A 7936-nucleotide genomic window follows, 5' to 3' on the forward strand; every position below is an offset into this window, starting at 1 on the left:
AGTTGATTACAATGTAACAACTTGAAATTACAAGTATAAGAAAATTTGCAATTTCAATTTCTTTTTGCTACAGATATTTAAATAAACAATTTTTCTTAATGCTATTTACAAACTAAATTGAAACTCTAATTATTGAGTTGTGCAAAATATAAAACCATAAAATTACTAAACAAAGTATCCAAAGTAAAGTAAAGTTATTCGAGTAATGTTCCAATATGAAAATCTTGACTTTCTACCAGGGACATGTAGTTCCATTTCAGATACACACTTTGGATTTTGAAATTAATTTAAAGAGAAGTGTCCTGAATATATCAATTCAGGGCAGATTAAACAAGTGGCACAATTATCACGAGCAAATGGGGAGGGGGGAATTATTTTTAGATTGTCAACCAGTTATATTTATTATTTCTAATTTCCGAATATTTATCCGCATCAGAGGTAAAGAGCTGCGAGAACTCAGACTGACTATGAGGAGCGAATTAAGACACCTACTGTTATTTTAGTCCTCTTTGAAATATTCAGGATGCAGAATTTATTTTTGTCATTATTGACCAATGCAAGGAAAATACAATTTCTATTATGAATGTTTTTCATTCTGGAACATGCTTGATGGCATCACTTATTTTTTCCTGTGCTTATTTGAGTTTAATTAGCTGTGTATTCATCCATACTCTTCAAGATATATTGTCATTAAATACATTTCAATAAATTTAAAACCAATTAAATCATCCTCAATTATTTTTTTTATTATATTCAAAGTAGTCAGAAATGGATTAAGTAATTACAACCTTCAATTTTTTATTACTAACCATTTTAAAATTCATAGTATCCACATTTATTAGATTTTGGAATTCAAATAAAAATTATATCTAGGAATTAGATTAGGTTAGGTTATGTTAGGTTAATACTATGAAAATTTAGAATGGCTGTATCATCTTTTTGATTTTATCATGAAATAAATATTTTACATATAATCTGGCAAATAAAACCCGTATCCAATAACATATTTGACTATGTATATGTAACTACGTTACATTTTAAATGAGGCAAAATTAAATTGTGACTTGTTCTGATTTAGTGCATGCTTGGATAAGAGCCGTTTAATACAAGTGCTATCATAAAGATTAGACTCTAATAATAATAATAATAATAATAATAATAGTAATAGTAATAATAGCGACATATAATAACAAATATAGCTCTATAATTAACAAACTCTTCGATCTATAATAGCAATACTCATTTTTCCACAACATGAAACACGCTGCACAACACAAATGTTTCAACATGAAACCAACTTGTATTTCTTTAGAAAAAGGCAGTTCACTTTGAAAATAAGTAGCCTTACATTCAGAACTCATATTCTCACTTGGCGAAGTATCCTGAATATATCAATGTAGGATACATTAAAAGTGGCACAATTATCACGAGGAAATGGGGAAATGATTTGAGAGTGTCAACCAATCGAATTAAATGTTTCTAATTTCCGAATAAGTTTTCGCATCAGAATTATCGAATTGCGTGAATTCAGACTGACTATGAGGAGCGAACGTAGGACACCTACTGTTCATTTGAAATATTCAGGATATGTAATTTCTTTTCATCAATGGAATAATGTAGGAAGTGAAGATGTTACTTCATATATTTTTTTTCATTTTGAAACATGTCTTATGCATTGATAGATGTAATTTTTACTATTTCATTTCATTTTTTTCACATTGTATCTACATTTGATCCCATTGATTTTCAATGTACGAGCTCAGGTATATTCAACACTAAACTTCTTCCATGGAATGTAATTATTAACTATTCTAATCAGGAAGCGTTATAATATATGATTCCTAATAATACTTATTGGAAATATTTTATCAGCTCAAGTCAGTAAATTTTATAAAGTTCTTAAATAGAAATTTGAAATCAAATTATAGATAAATTAGCAATTCTTCTTCATAAGTTGTAGGCGTTCGAATTAAAATCTAATAACATTATTTAAAGTTGTTTTGGGGAATCTTAATGTTCCGATTTGTGTTAATTTTTAATGACAAATGAGGAAGAGTTGAATTTAAAATGGTTCATTTATGTTTCGGAGAGGGTGAGTGTATTTTAGTTAGTGTATTCACTTTAATGTCTATATTTAGTCTAATCAATATTACAATTATCCTTTTGTAATGCTGTTCACTTTATCTAATATTCATTTTTCTTGAGGTTTTTTGTCTCTCTCTTTGGGTTTGGTAAGGCTTGTCATTCTCCCATGTGACAGACGAATGAATGAATATACGCCACGAAGATTTTCAGATTGTGTACTTTTTTATAACTTTTTTCTCGATTTTGACTTTTGACTTTTGTGCTGTGCTTATTACGGCAGCAAATCATAATTTTTAACCACACCAGATTAAACTGCAGTCTATTTACAAAGGAAATATTGTGACAAGGTGTCTTATTGACGATAGAAGTGCCAAGCCTGTACAAATTCTTTGACCTCATTTCAACCACTCTCACTAAATATTAAACGCGGAAATTTTGGATTCGCAGGACTAAAATTCGATACGCTCACCATGTTTTACTTAACGAAAAGCCATACTTGATGAGCTGTTGTGCTTTGGAGTTTCGCTTTATTGAAATTCAAAGCAATGCATTCATAAGTTCAATTTCAACTATTACCGTTGCTGATTTTTAAGACTCAATCACTGAAGCTACAGCACGCAGATTTTGTATTGCACAACGTTTGAAGTTTAAAGATACGCCTTCATGGCGTGGTGCTAAGCACAAGGGAACACTTTACCTTTTTACTTTACCTTTTTTTGAAGTTTAAAGATAACAGCAACATCAATATCTATCCTCAAAAACTTTCAAAAATAGTTTTGAATCTTGTATTTACTATCAATAAGACACCCATCCACATTAAAAGAAACTAACTAATGTAGTTTAATCTGACAGTCCTAAGTCTGTTTAAAGTGGGAAGGAATATTATGATTTCTGTCGAAACGATTCTCTTGCAATAATTAGATGTGTTATTAATTAGTTAATGTTAGATATGTTGACTTTTACAAGGTGGTGTGCTGTGTTCCGTTTGGGACAGGTGTAAATATGATTAAACGAACAAAAGAGAAATTAATACACCTTTCTATGGTGTGCTGCACAACATCATTTCCTTTCTGAAATAAAATTTACGTTTTCTTGTTTATTATTTTAAATGTGTCTGGTACATCAGCCATTACGTTCAGGGACAAAGTCCAGGATGGTTTTCTACAATGCCATTATTGTCATAGAGTGTGTGAAATGTTTAGCAATGTTTAGAAACAAACAATAATAGTATATCACGCGTATTCCTACAAAGCAAAATTTTGGTCCGTTTACCCACTGTACCCCCTCCAGAATTACGTCGATTTTTTTTAATCGACAGATTTTAATGTTTTACGTAATGTAAAAGTGGTTTCAACGTTATGAAAGTACAAATAACCGAGATATTTGATCCCAAGTAAGTTAAAACCTGCAATTTCGGAGTACTTTCGTCTCTTGTAGTCGGCCTGTAACTGTAACCTCCCGTATACGATCTGCGTTTTCAACACTGTGTTCAATGTTTCGACAAACTGAACATTTGTCAAACGTCTATTTATGAAACTGGATGAAGGACCCAGTGCATTACCTTACTGAAAAATTGTACCTTTACTGTAACATTTGGCATTCTCTTTATCCGACTTTGTAATAAAGGGGTTCCGGGTTCGATACCAGGTGGAGGCACATACATATAGGTCCAGTCCCGATTAGCCTTACTGTGCATAAACTGGACTTAAAACACCATCTCAATCTTTATGCGATTGTGAAAGAAATATAGGCTAGAACTTTACACCCCAGTCTTATACTTAATTTTCAGTTAACTGTGGCTAATTATATATATTTATGGACCTCTAATGTAGTCTTTTGTGAAATTCATTATTTCTGAACTCCTTACGGCAGTTCAAGTTGCTGTCAAGTTGAAGTCAGGCCACTGTTTCTTTTGTCTCGGATTACAGAGAAAATTGATTTTTTAAAATGTATGTCAGTCTTTACATCAATTATAGTAATTTTCTGTTGACAAATAATGAAGGGCACCCCGCAGGATTTTTTTTTCACTGGGATGGGGCAGAGTAATATTTTCTATCATGACCATATATCATAGAAACGTTTATTATTATTATTATTATTATTATTATTATTATTATTATTATTACTGCTATTATTAGTATATTATTGTATAGTGTGTTCCGTATAGGAGGACGAATTAGAAAAATAAATAAAAATAAGGAAAATATCATAAAAGTAGTTATATTTCACATATATGTAAGCAGCAACATCTCCGATTTACGTATGAAAGACAATGTCAGGCATATGTTCACCCCTACTGAGTCTGCATGCAGTTATACGCTCCACAAAATTATTGATAACCCTCTCGCAGATGTCTGTCCCGATGCCTCCAATCACCCGTATGATTTCCGCCTTCAGTTCCAAAAGGGTTCGTGGTTTGTTGGCGTACACCTGTGATTTCACAAACCCCCATAAGAAGAAATCACACGGTGTAAGATCACATCACATTCCTGGCCACCACTTTGGTAAAATGTCTTGACAATGAGAACACGTTGCTAAATAGTAAACTGTTCCATATCGTAACCACAAGAAACGAGTCAAAACAATTGAGGCTACATTAATCGGCAAGACAACAGATACCAACATTCGTAAGAACAGGTCCGCCAACCTCGAAACAAAGCGATAGCACTCAATTCAAATTCGGCGTTCTTTACGGAACACCCTTTATCTTACAAATCATAAAATTCAAATAGAATTTAAAATGTACAAGTTCAAACTCTAGATAGAGACTGGGTTCGCCTTGCTTACTTTCAATGAACATACATCACTTTGTTGATGAACGGTTCTTTGTGTTTTCATACATTTTCACAAAGCAAAGATAGCAGAGACTACCTGTACTCTGTCCCAGGTTATCTCTGGAGGAAGCAAACGAAAACAAGTCTCTGCGCAAATAGTGACGCGAAACGTCTCTAATAATGAACACGTGAGAGGGAATGGGATAGCGTGGAGGAAGTAAAGCGACTGCAGTTACCAGCCCTCGCAGCGGCGTGTACTGATTCGCTCTGCTCACTCAATTCCCTCCCATCCCGTTTCGCTGCCGATATGTACGGTCTTGCTCCAGATATAACCGAGACAGAGTACAATCTAAAGTCCTTCATGGCACTTCTGATCCAACTTTTTACGTGTCGAAGAGTACAGTAAAAATAGTAATAAATCTAAATGACGGGATGTGAATTGTAATGGTCAGTTCCCTACTTTTCGTAATCCCAATCAGATGAGAAATTCTAAAGGATCTTATTTAACGGAGGTTAACTCTTGGTATTTTCTGCACTATAAATATCTGATATGTCTTCAAATTAACAGTTTTTATATTCCACAAGTGCAAAACAATTACTTGTAGGGGAAATAATGTATACAATTGCAGACTTTCACCTCATAAAGACCATTTGAAATTTTTCCGACGTGGTTTGGAAATTGAGAATTTGTTGAGTCTCAATTCCGTCCCGCACACTCGGGTCAACAGGATTCTAATCTCTTTTATGAAAACATTCTCTCGTTATTTTGTAATTCCTGTAACTAGCAGCCTCTAAATCGCAAGAAGCAATATTATTTGTGATAAATATCGCTACTATTGCACCATTCGCATTATACTTACCTTCTCCACATATTTTTGGGAGGGCAAGTGCTCCCCTGGTCTCCCCATGAAGGCTCCGTTGCAACTAAATACTCTTCTGAGGCTCTCTAATTGCTCAGTTTTCTGCAGTGAGAATAGTTTAGTGATCTTAATTTCTCTTCTACCTGTCATCTCGTTTCTGCCTTGTTTCTCATTTTCTTACTTTATCCCTTCTTAATTTTTTTCTCACTTCTTCCTCTCACCGTCTTATTTTCCTCTCTCTCTCGCTCTCTTTCTCTCTTCTCCCCCTTTCCCTGTCCCCTCTTGCCTTCTCTATTATTCCTTTCTCTTTCTCTCTTCCCCCTTTCTGTCTCCTCTTGCCTTCTCCATTTTCTATTTCTCTTTTTCTCTCTCACTTTCTCTATCTTCTTTCCTTCTCTCTTTTTCCCTTCCCTCCTTCTCTCTCTCTTCTTCTAGACTTTCAATTAACAAAATTAGTTTTAGTCCAATACTGATATGCACAGGAGCTTGACTTGACGTTCTCGGAAAAGGATAAAAAGGAAAATTGAGAAACTAAAAAGCATGTAGAATGAGAGAAGCCTCCTGTACAGCCTCTATCTGTTGATTTTTCAGTTAATACTCATTATGTGACCGGGTTCTGATCCAAAATGATGTTTGCCCCAGCGTTTATTACTAATTTGTCATCCTAGTTCTTTTAGTAAATCGTAACAAAATTATAAGGATCACAGGTTCTAGTGAATAAAACAATCTTTTATATCGGATTTTTTTTCCCTTACCGAACCTATATTTGTTGTACGGTTATCCATTGAAATTTGGGCCTATGCTTTAGCATGGCTTTAGATCCCCGTTAATGCATAATCTCCCAAAATAGTGTTTACATTCTTTGAACGTTAATAACAGGAAGACTAATTAGAGGAAGTATGAACCTTTTGGGGTGTCACACACCTTAAAGCTATAGATGTTCAAAGCAACCGCCATTGACAGCAACACATCGGCTGCAACGCTGAACAAATCGACCGACAGCACAAATGGTTCCCGAGGGAAGGGAAGCACAGGCAGTCTCAATCACATGTCTCATGTTTGTGGCCTCTCCGATGGCATTTTTGTAACGTCGTTGCCTTGTAATCAAGAGGTCCCGGGTTCGATACCCGGTGGGAGGACATTGCACAGTGGTTCGGACCCCACTTGAAACTGTTGGTTTATATGCTACACGATTACCCTATTTGTGCATATAGTGGACTTAAAACACAACTTAAACAAACAAAGCAAGTCACACGTCGTCCAGTATCCATGGCTCTGTAGCGTACACATCATTTTTTACAGTTCTGCACAGGTAGACATTTAGAGGTGTTAAATAGGGAGATCTGGATGGATGTTCGACCCTTCTTACGTTTCTCCAAAGAAAAATTGCTCATCGCTACCATTTTGAGTACACTAATGCATACCGCCTGGCTTGCTGCGACGGAAATAGAAACAACAGAATGCCTACCTTCTCTTACACGCATTCACCCTAGACATTGCCGCTTCAAATACAAGAAATCCAGTCGTCTAGTTTCTCAGTTATTAACGTCAAAAGCGCGGACATTACTTGGGAGCACTCTGTATAATGTGCAGGTGTTTCGATATATTAGAAACAGCCTAAACGTGTTGGGCGTGTGTTTGTGTGTATATTCACATCCAGACAATATGAAGGGTTTGTTGTATATTATATTTTGGTCAGATAAACTAAAAGGGACTGGACCTTTAAAGTGTTTCAGATCCACTGCCCACTGCCCAAGGTATCTAACTAGCGTTAGGTACATCTTTGTGAAATGGTGGTAGTTCTACTTTATTTGTGTTAACAATGATTACCGAAAGGGAGAATTTTTAACGCTACTAACGTGTAATTTCCGTCCTAGCCTAGTGGCAGGTCATTTATCTACACCCACGTTTAGCTCGCCAGTGATACTACACTCTGTCCAGGCAATCTCTGGAGCAAACGAACAATAACAGGACCGTTCATGTAGGACCAAAGAGGACTCGAACAATGAACGTCATGCGCGGCGTTGCTACACATATTCCCGAGGCAAAGTGTACTGATTCGAGGGGGCTCGACCATTGAACGCCTGGGAGTTGAAGTGAGTGCATAGAGGGGTAAACACGGCTACTGCTACCAGACAGCAGCAGCGCACACAGATTCGTTCCTCCCACTCGCTTCCTCTCCTGCTCTACCACTATGCGCGGTATTGCTCCATAGAT

The sequence above is a fragment of the Lepisma saccharinum genome, chromosome 18 (assembly GCF_977018435.1).
Source record: "Lepisma saccharinum chromosome 18, izLepSacc3.1, whole genome shotgun sequence".
NCBI lineage: Eukaryota > Metazoa > Arthropoda > Insecta > Zygentoma > Lepismatidae > Lepisma > Lepisma saccharinum.